Below are 19,007 nucleotides of genomic sequence, written 5' to 3'. Positions count from 1 at the left end.
GAAGTCGGACGTTGCCTCTTTGTTCTGTTCGGTGGAAAAGTCCTCAGTCCTGAAAAATTACCTGACCGACCATAACCAGTAGTCTAGCCATGAAGTGGCTTGCAAAGAGCATTTTGTTCCCCCGCTCCATGTTCGAGGCATTCCACCGACAAGAAGGAGAGCTTATCCACATGTAGATTTTGGGTCAACGCCAGAATTGCCAGATCTTGAGGGTGAGAGGACTAGTTGTTGTTCACAATATAGTAGTAGTTCCTCTGCCGGACATACAGTGGAGGACCTAACAGAGAAGACAAGCTCACGGACCTCAAGGACTGTGACTCTCCTGCCCCTTGAGCATAAGCTCTCTTCTTGGCTCCCATGACCTCTCTAGACCAAGACAAAGCTACTTTAACCTTGGAAGGCCTGGGAGTGTCATAAAAAGAGATTAAGGACAGTGTCCTTTCCCTCAGATGGGAGAGGATCCCGCTCCCCCAAGGAGTTGACCTTCCTAACACAGGACAGTACCTACAGAAAGGCATGGTCAGCATCCTTCTGCTCCGAGGGGGTTATTTTTGGGCTGGCGGATGGAGGCAGTGTCCCCTCAGAGTAATCAGATCCATCATCAAAGGGTTCTTCCTTTCCCGAGCTTACATCCATAATAGCCGGGGGAGGGGCAAAGTCGTCAACCAATTTTTGAGTAGAAAAGTGAGACCTAGAGGGGAGGACACTGTGTACTGGTCGTAGGGAAATAGACCTGGAATCTGCAGTGTGTTCCATGGAACCCTGTTAGCTAACGGCCGAGCTCCAATTATTGGGAATTGTCTTTATATCTTTACGTTCTCGCGAGTGGGTGGTGAAGTCTGTAAGAAGCAGAGTGTAGTCCCACCTTACCGATTCCCTAGGTTTAACCTCTTCCAAGGTCACGGAAGAGGGGAAAGGCACCCTAGGGGCTGAAGAACTCATTTCTGCTGGATCCAGATCTATAGGTATGAGCCAATAGTTATCCGCATATGAGACCTCCCTCGGACATCTAAAACCTTTACTCATTCTTGGCTGAATCAAGTCTCCGGAGGAGGAATATCCACTCGCTGACCCTACCTCTTTTTCCTCGGTTTGATGGGATCATGCCCAGTTTCTCCCATGCAAGGTTGTGGCCGATGCCAGAGGCCTTAGTATGAAGATATTAGTTCTATCTAGAAGACCACTGTGGCAATGAAGAACTTGGCACTTCTAGATGAAGAAGTTGTTCCGGAAAACTACTGCTACTGCATCTACTGTCGGATGGGGGAGAACTCCTCTCCGAGGAAGCCAAAATTCCAAGGGAATCATCAGTGCCAGCAGGTGGGATTGCTGGAGGAGCTTGGGTCAGTCTTGAGACCACCTGCTTGACTGCCTACACTAAATCCTCAAGGCAGGACTTCTACTTTGAAAAGGTGACCGACTTCGAAAGGACACCAAGAACCTGTTTCCTCTGTGGAGGTGAGCGCGCACAAAGCTAGCCTTGATGAGGCGCGCGCATATTGCGAACACTGTGCAGGTGCATGCTGCTGATGGCCTAAGTGTGTATATGGCGAGTGCTGGTGAGACAACAGATGGTACGAGGAGGTATGGTGTGTTGCCTTTCCTGTACGTAACGCTCTGGTGCGCGGGCTGCAAAAGTGGCGCGTTCTAGGTGGGAGAGTGCACTGCCCTACATGCACTTGTGTGCCCGAAGTAAAGTCCAGAATTGACAAGAGTTTAGCATGTAACTGGGAGAGAGGACTGATCTATGTCATACTGGAAAGATTGCCCACTCACCTTGCTAGGTGGGAAAGTAGCGACCACTCGCAAGACTCCCCCTCAAGACCAGGATCAGTGAGTTCCTCAGCTAGCATGCTCTGCTGAAAATCTGATAGACTCCTTTCCCTTAGGGGAGAATGTCATGTAACCTCTCCCTTGTAAGCGTACGCTGAGAAGGAGAAGGTTGTGCTACGAGCTGACAGGCAGGCAAGACAGCTGGTTCTACCTTGTAAGAGGTAGAAACCCTAGGCCCAAGGGTGGGAGCTAGCCTTTCAAAGCAGTATGCACTTTGATGTGTCCTAAGGACAAGACGGGTGGGAGCGAAAGCTGTAAACAGCCGCCGGATCCCCCTTTCTCTCGCTCTGAAAAGCTATCCTCTAAATAGCTGGAACGAGGCACTGACGAATCACATGCTCATTTCCGGAAACCTCTACGAGACGAACAATCAGGTGAACGATGTCTCTCCCATGGTTGGGAAGGACGATCAACACCTGTTCTCAGAGTGGGAAGGTAATTCCACAAACGGGAAGGTCGTCCAACAACAGCTGGTCAAGGGCACCCATCCCTGGAACGGGAGGGTTGTCAGACACCTGGAGGCGTCGCTCAGAAGAGAGACACCAAAGGGTAACCGTCTGCGACCGCTGAAGTCCGTCCGTTGAAGCAGAAGGAGTGAGAGTAGGCACTGAGGGCACTCCGGCAAAAGACACAAGACTCCTTTGGTACCAGACCGCCAGTGTCGGGGACTAAGGATCGTAATCAATATTAGGTGAGAGAGCTATGCTGTCACCCCGTGTCCCTCGACCAAGGGCCTAAAGAAGCCATTCCTTACACAGGGAACATAGGAGCCCTAAGAATAGCCACCGTGGAGAGAGAGAGACCCCTATAGTCGAAGTCTGCACTGCTTCTCTGCGGGAAGCAACAGAGACTTCTGACACAAAAGGTTATCCATGGTGACAAAATAGGTTATCCGAGGGTCAAGGCGCCTCCACTTATGGCCAAGCGGCCCCCAGAGAAGACCGATCGGGGAGAGTTGGAGGGAAAGGACTGAGCCAGCAGGTTTCTTCGACTTCGAGGATGAAGAATCCCTCTTTGCCTTCTTCTTCCATCACCTGCTAAATTGCTGCCACTGAGAGGGAGACCACTCCCTATGCATATTACTGGGAGACTCCTGTGTACAAGTGTGACCCCTGCACATAGTACAAAGGGCGTGTGGATCCGTCCCAAGTCCAGATATGAAGGTGGCGCAACAGCGTCCTTCCCTGCCTGGAAAACCCACATTTTCATATAAAAATGCAAAATACTCTTATATACAAAATGAGGGAAAGATTTCATTTTTAAGGCTAGTTGTTTACAAGTTAAGAACAGAGTAAAGTGGAGGAGAAAGACAACATCTACTTTCTTCCGAGCTGAAACAAAGTTTCTTGTTATGGCTAGAGCGTATGTGAGTGGGTGACCGGTCTACCCCCATTAGCTAGCAGTGGGGAGTTACACCTCCACTAAAATTTTTATGGCTAGTTTCAGCTGTCGCCGAAATATATCTCCGTAGAAAAGAGCTGAAAGGTTTGTATTTGGTGCCGAAACAACTAACTATCAACCAACCACATCATACTAGGACCAATTAAGCCAATAACAAGAATGACATCTTAAACCTAGCTAGATAATACAGGATAACAAATCCATATAGGGAATGAAAAAATTAAGTTTCCTGCCTGACGACCTGTCCTGCCGTTACCAGTGGACCCAAGTACAAAGGTTGCCAAGAGCCAGAGACAAATCATAATCAACAGAGGTAAAGATGTAATGACAGCTAAGACCAGACTGTGTAATGATATTTCTAATCATGCAGTTGAATCAGAAAAACCTCAGAGTTTGAACTAACAACAAAACAGTTTCCTGTTAAGCAAGTTGTCAAACGACTTTATGTTAATATGAGCGATCTCTTTTAACATTGTTACTGGTCTTAAAATTATCTACTGTATATTAATTATTTGTTACTTCTCTTAAACCTTATTTTCATTTCTCACTGAGCCATTATCCCTTGTTGGAGCTTTGGTCTTACAGCACTCAGCTAATCCAACTAGGGAAGCAACTCAGCTAGAAATAATAATAATGATAATAATGTGAAGCAAATTAGAGAGCTTATATGAAACATTCAACCAAAGTGTCTCTTGAGCATCCTGCTTCTCCAACTAGGGTTGTAGCTTAGCAAGTAATAAAAAATAATAATAATACAGGATTGAAAGGTAACTTATGAAAAGATCCCATAAACAATTAAATGGAAGGGAGGAGGGAGACTAAACCTTCGGACAATTTGAGGAATAAACTCTACACCTCCATGAACCTGATAGACCCAAAAGAGTAATCCTCACGGAACCCCTGCTAATAATTGAAGACTATACTTTCTTAGGTCTTACAAATAATCTAAAACATTCTATCCCCCACCTAGGCACTCTCTAGCACTGTTACGGGAACACAAGGGATTTGTTAGGTAAATTACCATAAGGCACCTGGCAGACCTGTTCCCCCTAGGCATACACCATGTCAAGCTTCACAAAAGGAGCACTCAGTCGTACTTTTACCTTGGGTACCGTCGACAGGTACCTGACACAGAGCTGAAAGAGAATGATTACGATTAACATTAATAAAAAATGACAAATTCGTAGATAATTTGTATTTTTCCTAACGATACAAACCTTAGCTATTTATTTAGGGGTATTACTTTCTGCAAAGCTGAAATGACGAGCCATTAACATTTAGCGAGGGTTAACTACAGTACCCATACTGCTAGTTAGCGAGGTGGGGGGGGGGGGTTAGCTTGCTACCGCTCGCCCTCTCACACACTGGCGGGCAAGTTTGTATAAATAGCTAAGGTTTGTATCGTTAGGAAAAATACAAATTATCTACGAATTTGTCATTTCTTCCATAACTGGAATACAAACCTACGCTTTTTATTTAGGGGTGACTCACCCATTAGGAAGGGTGGACGTCCCTGCCAATCTGATTTTTGGTTATACCCGGGGGCTCCTTATCTGAGTTTGTTAGTACTCAAAATAAGGAGTCCATGCGCCTCGCTAAAACCTTGCTACGCAAGGTCCGCGGCCTACGCAAGCTGTGTGTAGAGATATTAAGAAGTATGACTGTCTAGGTAAAGTTATTCCGAGTATTTTTGTAGGAAAAACTGTTGTAACCAAGCCTTTCCCAATACCACCTCGCCAGGGTATGGGGACGCAACAATATTAGCTTAATACTAGGTACAAAAGGAAGCATGGTTTACCTGCACTGGTTTGTGGTCAGCTTATGCAGAGAACCCAGGATGCTGCTTTCCCCAAGAGAGGGGAGGATGAAGAAAAGAATAAGAGCCAGTCAAATCTTTCGTTCATGCAGACTAAAATCGGGTAACAGTGCCCTCAACCTTCTGCTACTTGTCCAATAAATAAGGAGCTTGAGGTATACAACCCACTGTTGTGCAGCCACCACAGGACCGATAGAGATTGTAATGAGTTCCTGATGGTCACGTCTTGCAGGAAAAAGGTTGTGAAAGCCAAAGCCACTTGGAGCATTCACATCCTTGCTTGTAGAATTGGCGTCACAGAGTAATCTGCTTAGAAGGGCCAGGGGCATAGGATCTGGATTCAGAGCATTCTTGATGACTCTGTGAATCCAGCAATGATGTTTTGGTGATCCTCTTCTTGTCTCTCCCAGTGCTGATGACAAGAGAAGGGACCCGGGTGGGCTGTTGCCGTTCTCTTGAGGTAGAGCCTCAAAACTCACCCCGGGTACAGTACCATATGATCTGGATCGTCAGTTACTTAGTGGAGACTTGTTGTCTAGGATCTGTCACCTCTGGAGACTGTGTCTGGCAACATACTCGGGGACGAAACTGAACGTTGCCTTTCACCCTTCTCATTAATGGGCAATGTCGAAAGAGAGACTAAGAAGTTCCTTGACTTGTTTGGCCGCTGTCAAAGTGTGTATGAACACTGTCTTCTAAACCAGGTGAAAATTTGTTGCCTGGTGAAGTGGAACATAAGGAGGTCTCCTTAGAGACCGGAGAACTTGACCAATGTTACGAGAGGAAGGTCTCAATTCCGACAAGGAAAAGAAGTTGTAGGTCCGTATGAGTTAGGAAAGATCTAGTGATGAGAGGATGTCCCTTCCTTTCAGTTTGAAGGCGAGGCTCAAGGTTGAGTGATCATCTTTACCTGTTGAAACTGAAAAGGGGGGTCTTTTCCTCTTGCATATGCTCGAGGATTCCGCTATTGCTGGAATAAAAGGTATTGAGTGGAGAGATACGCTTTCCCATGACACCAACTACACAAGACTTTATACTTTGCCTGGTAGACTGATGCTGAGGAATTCTTCAGATATCTAGACAACCTTTTTGCAACTTATTGCGAAAAGCCTCTGTGAGAGAGGATGTACTGGGTAGTCTCCACGTACAATCATAGCAAAGCTATAGCTTGTGGTAGATGTCAAGTGTGATTGTCTGTGATGTGGAGAGAGTTCTCTTGGAGGTTCTATCAGGAGCTGTAGAAGGTTTGGAAACCGTTCTGCGTAATGCCATAGCAGAGCTATGAGAGCCCTTGAGAGGCTGACCGATGTTCTAGCCTTCTTTTTTGGGCTCAGGCCATGTCGTCCTGATGGAAGGTTCCTATAAGTAGCTCCCTAGGGTACATTTGACTACAGTGATATTCCCAGAGAATTTACCTTTAGGTCTCCAGAATTCTAACGCCTAGCGCGAATATCCTTAAAATTTCTCCTAAGGATATCGCATAAATCAAGTGACGTATATCTTGATACGACACATAGCAATCTTCACCCTGAATAGTGTTTTCGCTTCGAGGGGGAAAGTGGCAAAATTTTGAAGGGGAGTCGGTATCAAGGTTACCCTTCCTCTGTTACTACTTGAGTATCCAGATGGCGCTCTACGTCGCCGCCATGTTTTATTCCTTGTAGCGTTGAGCAAGGTGCTGCAAATATAGTAGTTTTGGGAGGGATCCTGCCAAAGGCCTTTTCTATGAAAAAGGAGGGCGGGTCCATCAGGACGACATGGCTATCTCACCCAAAAATAGATTTTGAGCGAAGGCCATGTCGTCCTAATGGAAGGTTACCAGAGCATTATTTAGAAAGTACTGTATCTGTGGCTTTTCCAAATGTGCCTTAACCTCAGGACGATTATTCCTTGGTCATCCAGACCATAGAGACACATGACGTTACCGTTATACGTCATTACTTCTAATCATAAACCATGTTAGTGCTTCCTGCCCCTTGCAGGGAAGAGTCATACTAGACTTAGGAAAGAGTCTAGAGGTTTGCGTATACCATATGAACAAACATAGCATCAAAAGCATGCAGGTCTCGCTGTATGCATAGCCATGTAAAGTTTGTACTCATACCAGAACAAATGTATTAATTATATTTCGTTCATATATACATATGCAGATTATTAAGGTAGAATAATACTGTAGCATATCTTTATTGAGATGAATTTTGGGGCGAAATAAGACGCAAATACATATCAAGTATTTATTGGTAATAAATAACCAGCAAATCAACATACATAACAATGTTAATAAGTGCAATAAGAAACATGCATAGCAATCAATACCAGAAATGTTTATTTCACCTGAAAGGGAAAAATAGTGTTAGGGCCACAAAACTGAAAATTTATTAAATTTTTTAATATGCATTTCTGTGATTTTCATTGTCTCTTCACACTGTGTAAGAAGACACGGCACAAGTGTTGTCTCTATGTTTCTTTCACCTTTAATAACTAGAACAGTCCATAGTGCCACCTTGGTGACACTTATCTTATGGTATTGCACTGTTAAGTGTCTACACCTTCACCCAAAATTTGACAGTCCCAATCAATTCACTGTTCCTTGCAGCACTAGACGACAGGTTTTAGGACACTACCTTCCGCCACCACAAATCGTTTCAACTCTTGTACTTGCTTCGCGTAGTGTTTAAAGAACACCCTGGATGACTTCCCTCCAGTGTATGAGCGAACCCGCTCAAAGTCCATGTATTGGTAGAAGTTTAATGACGAAGCAATTTTTCTTGGATCATGACCTGCGGGTGTACTGTCAGGATCCGCTCTGCGAATGAAATAGGTGATCTTCACCCTTAGTTGTCTTGGGGATAGATTTGACCCAAGGTTTCTCCTTTAAAGAGCTGTCCTCCCCTGAAGTCTGAAGTTCTACGAAGATAGACCTTTAGACACTCTACTAGACACAGCGAGAGATCTTCCTTCAGAGGGCAGATTCTCCAGGGACCCCACCGTTTGGTAGGTACCTCGTTCTTGGCGAGAAATGTTTTGTCAGAAAAGAGATTCAGTTCTCCCACAGCTGTGAACTGAATATGGCCCTCATCTCTGGAAAGGGCTACTATTTCACTGACTCTGGCCCCCGAGGCTAGAGCAAACAAGAATATTAAGTCTTTCAGAGAGCAATCCTCATTGTTCACTGTTGAAGCAAAGTGTAGGACCTTATCCAAGGACCATGAAATGGGCTTCGGAGGGGTTGCAGGCCTAATTCTAGCACAGGCCTTAGGGATCTTGTTAAAGATTTCGTTTGACAAGTCTACTTGGAAGGCGTATAGCAGAGGTCTAGTCAAAGCTTTTTTACACGTCGTTATCGTGTTGGCTGCTAAACCTTGTTTATGAAGGTGAATAAAGAAGGATAAACAGAAGTCTGTTGAGATTTCTTTTGGTCCTTTTGCCTTGACGAAAGCAACCGACTTCTTCCAAGATGACTCATATTACTCTAGTAGACTTACTTATATTCTTCTAAGAAGTCTACACTGTCTCTCGAGACAGTCGACTTCTGTACTTGTTGAGTCAGTACTGGGTCCAGCAGAGGGACCAGCCTCAGCTTCAGTTCCAATACCAGAGGGAACCAGTTGCTCTTTGGCCACTTGGGACCCACTAGAGCTGCCGTTCCCTAAAAGGATCTCAGCTTGTTGAGGACCTTCATTAAGAGGTTGGTTGGAGGGAACAGGTAAATCCAGTTCCATTTGTTCCAGTCGAGGGACATGGCGTCCACCGCTTCTGCTAGAGGGTCCTCGTATGGGGCCACGTAACGAGGTAGTTTCTTGTTGTCGCTCGTCGCGAAGAGGTCGATCTGCAGTTCTGGGACTTGACGTAAGATGAAGGAGAATGATCCTGCGTCTAGGGACCATTCTGACTCTATCGGCGTGAGCCTGGATAGAGCGTCCGCCGTCACATTGCGGAACCCTTGGAGGTGAACTGCTGATAAATGCCATCTCTTCTTTTCCGCTAAGCGGAAGATGACCAACATCACTTGGTTGATTTGGGGTGATCTCGACCCTTGACGATTCAAACATCGCACTATCACTTTGCTGTCTAAGATCAGTCTTACATGGATTGAATGTCGAGGAGACAGTTTCTTCAGTTTGAGAAAGACTGCCATGGCTTCCAAAACATTGATGTGGAAGGTCTTGAATAGGGAAGACCAAGTCCCTTGGACTTTCTGTTGGTAAGAGTGACCTCCCCAATCTTCCTTTGATGCGTCCGTACGGATGATGAGTGAAGGTAGAGGTGGTTGCAAGGGCACAGACCTTTTCAGGTTCTTGGCCTTCGACCATGGCTTGAGAAGTGATCGTAGTTGAGTTGGTATCGGTCTTCGTAGATCTCTTCAAGCGTTTGATGCGTATCTTCTCCAGACTCCTGATGCATCTTTCAGTTGTGCTCTTAGCACCGGGTCTGTCACTGATGCAAACTGAAGAGAACCCAGTACTCTCTCCTGTTGGCGTCTTGATATCCTGTTGGATTTCAGTAGTCTCTTGACAGTCCCGCTATTTCTCTCCGCTTCCCTGGCGGAATGGAGAGACGGTGTGACTTTAAGTTCCAATGAATTCCCAGCCATTGAAACTCCTGAGCTGGAGATAAGCGAGACTTCTTGACGTTAATCTTGAATCCCAGATGTTCCAGGAATTGGATCACTTTCTTGGATGCTTGGGTGCACTCCGTCTCGGATGCTGCCCACACCAGCCAGTCGTCCAGGTAGGCTACCACCTGGACACCTTCTAGGCGTAGTTGTTGAACGACTGCATCTGCAAGCTTTGTAAAAATCCTTGGGGCTATGTTTAGTCCTTAGGGCATGGCTCTGAAGACGTATTTCTTCCTCTGTAGCCTGAATCCTAGGTAGGAGGAGAGTGGACGGTTGATTGGAATATGCCAATACGCATCTGCCATGTCTATCGAGACTGTGTACGCCCTTTTTGGCAGCAGGGTCCTTATATGTTGAAGGGTTAACATCCTGAACTTGTTGTTTTCTATGAACTTGTTGAGTGGCGACAAGTCCAGAATGACTGTGAGTTTGTCTGAGTCCTTCTTGGGAACACAAAACAGCCTTCCTTGGAACTTGATGGACTTTGCCCTCCTTATCACCCGTTTGCTCAAAAGTTCTCAGGTGTATTCTTCCAGGACGGGGGTGGAGTGTTGGAAGAATTGAAGAAATGATGGTGGAGCTGTCCTCCACTCCTTCCTAGTCCGTTCTTGATTAGGCTGTGGGCCCAAGGATCGAAGGTCCCGCGATCCTGAAATTGTTGGAGTCTTTCTCCTACCAGAAGCATCTCATTGCTTCGACTGACCGGAGGACTTGCCTTTTTGATCACGTCCTCCCTTACCCCCTCTTCCTCTTGGAGGGTATCTAGAGGAGCCCCTTTTCGACCCTCTACCTTTAAGACGAAAGGTAATGGTCTGCCTCTCATACGCAGGTTGAAATGCTGGTGACTGGGCAACCAGCTGCTGAGGCACCATCTGATAAGTTGGCTGGGGTTGTGCCACTATCTGGGGCACCGCGGTCATGGGAACTGCGGGAAGTTGTTGCTGTTGCTGTTGTCTGACAGGGCGAGAGGGCAACCTAGGTCTCTTCGTCTTCCTCTTTGGTTGGGGACCCTCATCTGGGGAAGACTTCCTCTTCGCCGACATGCCCCACTTCTGGAGAAGATTCCTATTCTCCGTGGCAGCCTTGTCGACTACTTCCTTGACCACTTTGCTCGGGAAGAGGTCTTTTCCCCAGATATTGAGGTTATCAACTTCCTGGGTTCGTGTTTCACTGCTGCCGAAGCAAACACGAACTCCCTACATGCTCGTCTGGCTTTCACAAAGCCATATAGGTCTTTCACCAGTGTAGCCAAATGTGATTTGGTGACGATCATGTACATATCTGGGGATCTATTGTCACTTGCCATTGCCTCCAAGGTAATCTGGAGGGACAGAGATGCGGCAAGTCTCTCCTTTGTCTCTTGCTCCCTTCGCAAGAGAAACTCAGACAACTTAGGGAGGTTTTCATTGAACTGACGTCCAGCAATATCCGCCTCCAGCTTCCCAACGGAGAAGGTAAAGTGGATTTCCTTCCAGTCGTTCCCATCCGTAGGCAGAGCTAGGGACAAGGGTCTACTTTGTCGGCTACAAGGTGATCCAAAGACCATTCGGTACACCTTATCCGAGATGCTGTGCACAGATTGTCAGCTAGCACATTCCTCTAGTCTGGAATGAAGCGGGCTGATAGTGGTACCTAACGGACTCTGCCCCATCTTAGTATTTATACTGCTAGATGGGAAAAGGCTGCGAACAAGTTCCTTCTTGCTTGTCGATGTGAGCCTTTATGTGGTGTGTGGTCTTGTTGCTCATCACATCACTGAGTGGCCTGTTAGAAACTGATGAGGCTGTTGAAGCACCGGAAAGTTGGCCTTCATCTCTTAAGAGATATAAGTGAAGGTACTTTCGGATTCTGTCCAGAGGGCTGAGGTCGTGTGGTACAGCATTATGGTCCCTCCTCCCTTCTTTTGATGTGTCTAAGCACAGCATCAAGTCCAAGGAGTGGAGAAGGATGAGAAGGTTATACCACTCCGTAGATTCTCGACTGACACCTGTAACAACCGTGTGTCACACAATTGTACATAATTCCTTTTGTATATTATTATGCTTGTATCTTCACTCTTCCCTCGCACTAAAACGAACATGAAAATTCATGTCTCCGGTTTTCCTCTGTAACATTGTCTGTCTTGTGAACATGTTATGTCCTGTTGCCTTGAGGTTTTGTATATAAAGGAGAGTGTTCTATAATAATATAACTCAGTTGATTGCATCCTGCCTTTGAGTTCACAACCTTCTCCCTCCTTCGTCACATTGGTGACCCCGGAGTGACTCGCTCCTCCCGCCTCCCCCCACCCCCTCCACCTCTCACCGTTACTATAACACCGTCAACGCATACCTTCAGCAGCAGTACTCGCCGTCACCAGCCGCCCGTATAGCAACGCCTTGTCAGCTCTCTCAACAACCGTTGGGGGACCAAAGGGCTTCGCTCACCCTCGGGAAAATGACCAGTATCACTCGCCTGCAACCTGCCGCAGACAGCTCTCCTCGTAAGGTGAACCTACTTCGTGCCCTTATGGACAGCCACTTCATGACCTTCAAAACCTCCATCAACGCCTCCACTCGTGACGAAGAGGACACCTATTCAACTTCAACCGAAGCTGACGTGAATGCTGTAGGACATACACGCCTATGAATGCCGTAGGACATACACGCCTATGAACGCCGTAGGCCTATGAATGCCGTAGGACACGCCTATGAATGCCGTAGGACACACTCGCCTATGAATGCCGTAGGACACGCCTATGAATGCCGTAGGACACACACGCCTATGAATGCCGTAGGACACACTCGCCTACCCCGTGACGAGACGGAGCGGCAACACAGCCACCCATCAACCACCACTCGCTCGCACCCCAACCATCGACTTCTACAGCCACTCACTGCCGCTAATCGGCGCAGTTTTTACTACTACCTCTCCAGATTCAGGGCACCTATTTAACATGTTCAGTATGTCATTTTTAGAGGGGGAGCCATGTACCAACCGTGTGTCACACAATTGTACATAATTCCTTTTGTATATTATTATGCTTGTATCTTCGCTCTTCCCTCGCACTAAAACGAACATGAAAATTCATGTCTCCGGTTTTCCTCTGTAACATTGTCTGTCTTGTGAACATGTTATGTCCTGTTGCCTTGAGGTTTTGTATATAAAGGAGAGTGTTCTATAATAATATAACTCAGTTGATTGCATCCTGCCTTTGAGTTCACAACCCTCTCTCGGCACTGTCACACACCCATCCCTTGAGGTTCGTCCAAACTTCTGGTCCCATAGGGGTCAGAATGCCTGGGGGAGCGAAGGCCTGATTCCAATCGGACTCGAGTCACTCTGGCCTGGGAGTTCTTCTCGTTTTGAGAAACGGTCTTTTGACTTTTCTATGCCTGTCTTTGATGAGAAGGTTTTATGGAGATTGTTGTCTAGAATCATTCCCAGGTACACCAGTCTTCTGAGAGGGAAGTAGGGAAGACTTCCACAGGTTTACCTTGATCACTGGATCTTGGTAAAAAGACTTCAGAAGTTCCGGTGTTAATGCAAAATTGCCACGTCTGCTAAGGTCAGTCAGTCGTCCAGAAACGGAGGAGACAGAAGCCAATCCTGTGAGACCAGGATGGGTGTAGTGGAAAGATCGAAGCACAGTGCCCTGAACTGGTGTTTCTTGTTTGTCTAGACTGAATCTTCAATCCTTCCTGGATGGATGGTTTGGGCCTGGAAGTATGTGCTCTTTAGGTCCAGCGTGCAAATGAAGACCTGAGGTCTTAGCCCTTGTCCGAACTCCAACATGGTGTGGAAATCAACCCAAAGGGGCAGCTCCTAGAGGATCCTTTCGCATGGGAGATTGTTGACGCTGGAGTCTAGACTCGTGGTGTAAAGGATGGGACGCGATACCCTGTGTAAGGATTCTTCCCTGGGTGAGAACTCCTTCAACTGATAGAAGTAAGGCAAGCTTAACCCTACCATGCGCCCTGATGGGATTGATGCTATTCCTTAGAGCAGCATCAGTCTGGCGAATGTTAATCAATGGTTAACGGCTAGGTATCGTGGTTACTGTGCAGTTGGAGAGTGCTCGTAAGTAGTCACTTGTAGACAAGCCGCTGATGAGGGTTGTCGATCGTTTGCCGATCACTTTAGTGGATTGGTGTGATAGCGAACGGCCAGTAGCGAGAAGTGTGTTGTATGTCTTCTGATCTAGGGAACCACGGGCAGAGGTTGACTAGTAAGTCCAAATTACGAACTGCTGGCGAATTGTCGATGAATAGTGAATCGGCAATCTGTGAGTCGAAGATGGTAACTGACAGGCAGATGAAGGCTGTCTAGTCAGTCAGCCAAGGAAGGTTGGCGATATATGAGTTGGTAATCTGCTTGGAGAGCTCTGAGAGAAAGCAGAATGCTTTAATGATAGTCAGTTGGTGATGGTGAGCCATTGATGATCAGCGATCGATTGTGGACTGGTGATCGGTGAGCTAAAGATCAGCAAGCTGACGACTGGCTGGTCAGAGATCAGCAAGCTGACAGTTGACTGGTCAGAGATCAGCGAGCTGAGGTCGATGATCGAAGAAAGATGAGCTGCCCATCGGCCATCTAGTGATCAGCAAGCTGATGACTGGTTATTGACCAGCAATCGGCGATCACCACGCTAGCAATCGGAGAGAGTAGAGGTCAATGATCAGAGAGAGATGAGCTAGCAGTTGGCGATCTGGTGATCGACAAGCAAGTGATCAGCAAACAGTGATCTAGCGATCAGTCGGTTGATGATTTCTTGTTTGCTGATGGTGGTACTGTCAAGAAAAAACTCCTGAAGAGAAAGGGACCAAGGGTCCCGGTAAGGAGACTCAACTGATGGTAGATGTGTTTGATTCCCCTTGGAAGATGAAATCTTTGGGATCTTGAACCCTTCTGTGAAGCCTCTTCCCTCTTTTCCCGGCGGCCATGCTGATATGCGTTTGCGGGGAGAGGAATGGGGCAATGGTGACCTGTCAAAAAGTTTTTATTCTTTTTGCCTATTGCGCGAGTGTGCAGGAGAGTACTGGAACGATGGCACACAGGATGATGCTAGTGCTCAGTTTCTGCTGAAGCGCAGTTTTCGGTGAATGCGCAGAAGAGCGCTGGAGAGCAGGCAAGCAAAGGTGCACAGGTGAGAGCTGGCTCTTTAGGCATGAGCTGGCGCATTGGCAAGCATTGGATCTGCGAGCACTGGTGCACAGGTGAGCGCTGGATCTGATAGCGCTGGCGAACAGGCAAGCGCTGGATCTGAGAGCGCAAGTGAGCAGGAGAGCGCTGGGGTGCAGTAAGGCACTGTGTAGGGTTTTGTGCAGTCTCCCTAGAATGCGCATAAGCATGCGACTGGTAGCGCAAGGGCGGGTGCCTGGCCACGCGACTGCGGGTGAGAACTTGCACGTAAAAGAGCGCACGGGGGCTGCTGTCGCGTGCGCGGGCGGGTGCTGGCGCGCGTGGATGATTGCTGGTGCGTGCGGAAGCAATGGCACGCATGACAGAGCTGGCGCGCAGAGATCGTTGGCGCGCAGGAGAGCGCTGGAGCGTAGGACAACAATGGCGCGCACGGAAGATTGCTGGCACATTTGGATGACTGCTAGCGCGTAGGACAACGATGGCGCAAGCGTGCAGGAACGTGATGGAGCGCTGACGCGTAGGAGAGCACTGGCGTACAGGTGCAGGAGAGGCCTGGCACGCAGGAGATCGTTGGGCGAGCAGGAGACCGAAGTTGTAATGTGCCGCGCCGGTTATCGTAGGTTGGTTGGTGCGTTGGCAAACGTTGCTCTCTGTGGCGAGGTTGCGCTGGTAGGTCGGCAGGTCAGCTGGTAAGACGATCAGGAACTGGAATGTGCCCTTTGGAGGGGCGAACATCCACCGATGGAGATCGCTAACGATATACAGAAGAGTCCAGGACCGAAGTCCATGGACTAGCAGGAGCATCGTTAGAAGAAGGTCCAGGAACAGATGACGCCCATGAGGGCTGGTGGACCAGCAAGCTGACCTTCAGCAGTAGCAATCCTTCGAAGAGGAGTCTCTATGAGTGGCCCCTCTCGCGAACTAGAGAGGTGATCACTTTGCAGGAAAGACTTGCGTAGACTATGCTCCGCCCCGAAGGAAGAGAGACTCAGCAAGGAGGGACCGTAGTCTAGGTGAAGACAGCAACAGCAGTCGGAGTCGATTAAGTGATGAAGATGCAGGAAGTTCTCCCTCGGAAGGGAGAAACAGCCTCACACCTGGGGAGGAAAACTCTCCCTCGGAAGGGAAAGCTGTCCAACCCCTGGAGGCGAACCTCCTGGTAGTGCTCTAAGATGATCTGACGAGACCGCTACCTGAGGAAGTGTAGCCGGAACTAGTTCCTCGAGGATGAAGTGCTGATCAGGTGTAGCCACAGGCGTACTTCTAAGAGAAGGGATGATGCCCATGATGATGTCCTCTGAGGGACGGCAGTGACAGCAGATTCCCCAGGCATGAACAGAACAGCTGCATTGCTAACTGAGGAAAAATAAAACAAATTATGTAACAGAAAATTCCCTCGGGAGGAACACCTAGTCCGCGACGGGAAGAGGGACCACCGAGGGAACAAACATAAAATAAGTATTACGCCCTTCCCAGGTCGACATCAACCGGAGAAGGGGGGCGGAGAGTAACTGTAATAAAACAAGAATTACAATTATTTAAATCAGCTAAAAATATGACAAATTCGGAGATAATTTGTATTTTTCCTAACCATACAAACCTTAGCTATTTACATTGGGTTTACTTTCGGCGTAGCTGAAATTGACGAGCCAATAGATTTTAACGAGGGTTAACTACCCCCACGCTAGTTAGCGGGGGTAGGGGAAGGGGTAGCTTGCTACCCCTCCCCCCCCACACACCGGTGATTTGTCTCACTTCACTTAGAGGTAGGACTTGACTTGGGGGACAGGGCTGGCGGGCAAATATGTGTAAATAGCTAAGGTTTGTATGGTTAGGAAAAATACAAATTATCTACGAATTTGTCATTTGTTCCATAACCGAAATACAAACCACGCTATTTACATTGGGTGACTTACCCCTTAGGAAGGGTGGAAAGTCCCCAGCCTTACTGGCTTTGGCTTACCCGGGGACTCCGACTCTGAGTGAGTAGCACTCGAGAAAAGGAGTCCCTGCACCTCACAAGTTCCTTGCTCCGCAAGGAACGTGTGGCCTATGTAAGTTGTGTGTGGAGGAAAGAGCGTGACTCGTCCTAGGAAGTTGACCTTGAGTCCTTTAGATAGGAATCTAGGCTAGGACGTTCCCAATACCACCTCGTCAGGGTATGGGGGACGCGACAGTATTAAGCTTAATACTAGGAACACAAGGAAGCATGGTTTACCTGCAGAGGTTGAGGTCAGCTATGCGGAGACCAGGATGCTGCTTTCCCCAAGAGAGGGGAGGATGAAGAAAAGAGTAAGGGCCAGACATACTCTTTCATTCACGCAGACTAAAACCGGGTAACAACGCCCTCAACCTACTGCTACTTGTCCATCAAGGAGCCTGAGGTTAGACCAGCTGTTGTGCAGCCACCACGGGGCCGATAGAAAAGGTATCGAGGCTCCTGTGGGTCACGTCCTGCAGGTAGTGGGCTGTGAAGGTCGTTTGACGCTTCCAGACCCCAGCTTGAAGCACCTGCGTCACAGAGAAGTTTCTCTTGAAGGCCAGGGACGTAGCGATGCCCCTGATGTCGTGTGCCCTAGGGCGACGTGACAGAGGAGGGTCCGGATTCAAGGCGTGGTGGATGACCCTTCGAATCCAAGCCGAGATGGTGTTCTTGGTGACCCTCCTCTTCGTCCTGCCTGTGCTAACAAACAATGCTTGCACACAGGGACGAACTGCAGCTGTCCTCTTCAAGTAACGCCTCAGACTCCTCACTGGGCATAATAGCAGATGGTCTGGGTCGCTTGTTACAGAACGGAGACTCGTGACCCTGAAAGAGACGAACCATGGGTCCGGCACTCCAGGGTTCTGAGTCTTGGCAACAAACTCAGGGACGAACCTGAACGTTACCTCCCCCCATCCCCTTGAATGGGTGATGTCGTACGAGAGACCATGAAGTTTACTAACTTGTTTGGCAGAGGCCAACGCGAGTAGGAAAGCCGTCTTCCAAGTCAGGTGGCAATCAGAGGCCTGGCGTAATGGTTCGAAGGGAGGTCTCTTAAGAGCCCTGAGAACCCGAACCACGTTCCATGGAGGAGGTCTCACTTCCGACTGAGGGCAGGTAAGCTCATAGCTACGTATGAGTAGAGAGAGTTCCAACGAGGAAGAAATGTCCACTCCTTTCAGCCTAAAAGCCAAGCTTAAGGCTGAGCGATAGCTTTTCACCGCCGAGACCGAAAGGCGCATTTCCTCCCGCAAATAAACGAGAAACTCCGCTATTGCTGGAATAGTGGCATCGAGTGGAGAGATACCCCTCCCACGACATCAACCACAGAAGACTCTCCACTTCGCCTGGTAGACTCCCGCAGAGGACTTTCGCAGGTGCCGAGACATTGTCTCCACAACATGTTGCGAAAAGCCTCTCTCCGTGAGGAGACGCTGGATAGTCTCCAGGCGTGAAGCCGAAGCGAAGCTACGGCTTTGTGAAAGATGTTGCAATATGGCTGTGTGAGTAGCTCGTGTCATGGGGGAAGCCCTCTCGGAAGCTCCGGGAACCATTCCGCGTGATGCTATAGCGGAGCTATCAGAGTCATAGACAGGTTGACCGATAGTCTGGTCCTGTTGAGCACCCTTCTCATCAGACAGAACGGTGGGAAGGCATACACGTCGATGTTGTCCCACCGTTGCTGGAAAGCATCTTGCCAGAGAGCCTTGGGGTCCAGGACTGGGGAGCAGTAAAGGGGCAGCTTGAAATTCAAGGCTGTCGCAAACAGATCCACCGTCGGGGAACCCCACAAAGTCAGGACTTTGTTGGCTATCTGAGGATCCAAAGACCACTCGGTACTCACTATCTGCGAAGCCCTGCTCAGACTGTCGGCGAGCACAATCCTCTTGCCAGGAATGAAGCGAGCTGATAGTGTTATCGAGTGGACTTCGGTCCACCTCAGAATCTCTACTGCAAGATGGGATAGCTGATGTGAAAAAGTACCTCCCTGCTTGTTGATATAAGCCACTACCGTGGTGTTGTCGCTCATCACCACCAAGGAGTGACCCGCCAGGGTCCGTTGGAACTGTTGAAGAGCCAAGAATACGGCCTTCATCTCTAGCAGGTTGATGTACAGGTACTTTTCTGATTCTGACCACCAGCCTGAGATCCTGTGGTTTAGAACGTGGGCCCCCCACCCTTCTTTTGACGCGTCCGAAAACAGCGTCAATTCCAGGGGAAGGACGAGAAGATCC

At 48.2% G+C, this 19,007-nt stretch overlaps 1 protein-coding gene across 1 annotated transcript in view; it reads right to left on the bottom strand.

Moving 5' to 3' along the window:
- LOC137629499 (zinc finger protein 665-like) overlaps nt 1-19,007 on the bottom strand; it is a 74,367-nt gene that overhangs the window by 21,499 nt on the left and 33,861 nt on the right. The window contains exon 3 of the mRNA XM_068360852.1: nt 4,256-4,370. The gene's annotated coding sequence lies outside the window, so the exon portion shown is untranslated. The remainder of the gene's footprint in view (nt 1-4,255; nt 4,371-19,007) is intronic.

The sequence above is a fragment of the Palaemon carinicauda genome, chromosome 37 (assembly GCF_036898095.1).
Source record: "Palaemon carinicauda isolate YSFRI2023 chromosome 37, ASM3689809v2, whole genome shotgun sequence".
NCBI lineage: Eukaryota > Metazoa > Arthropoda > Malacostraca > Decapoda > Palaemonidae > Palaemon > Palaemon carinicauda.
The sequence above is the reverse complement of the archived record's forward strand: the minus strand, read 5'-3'. Positions and strand labels throughout refer to the sequence as shown.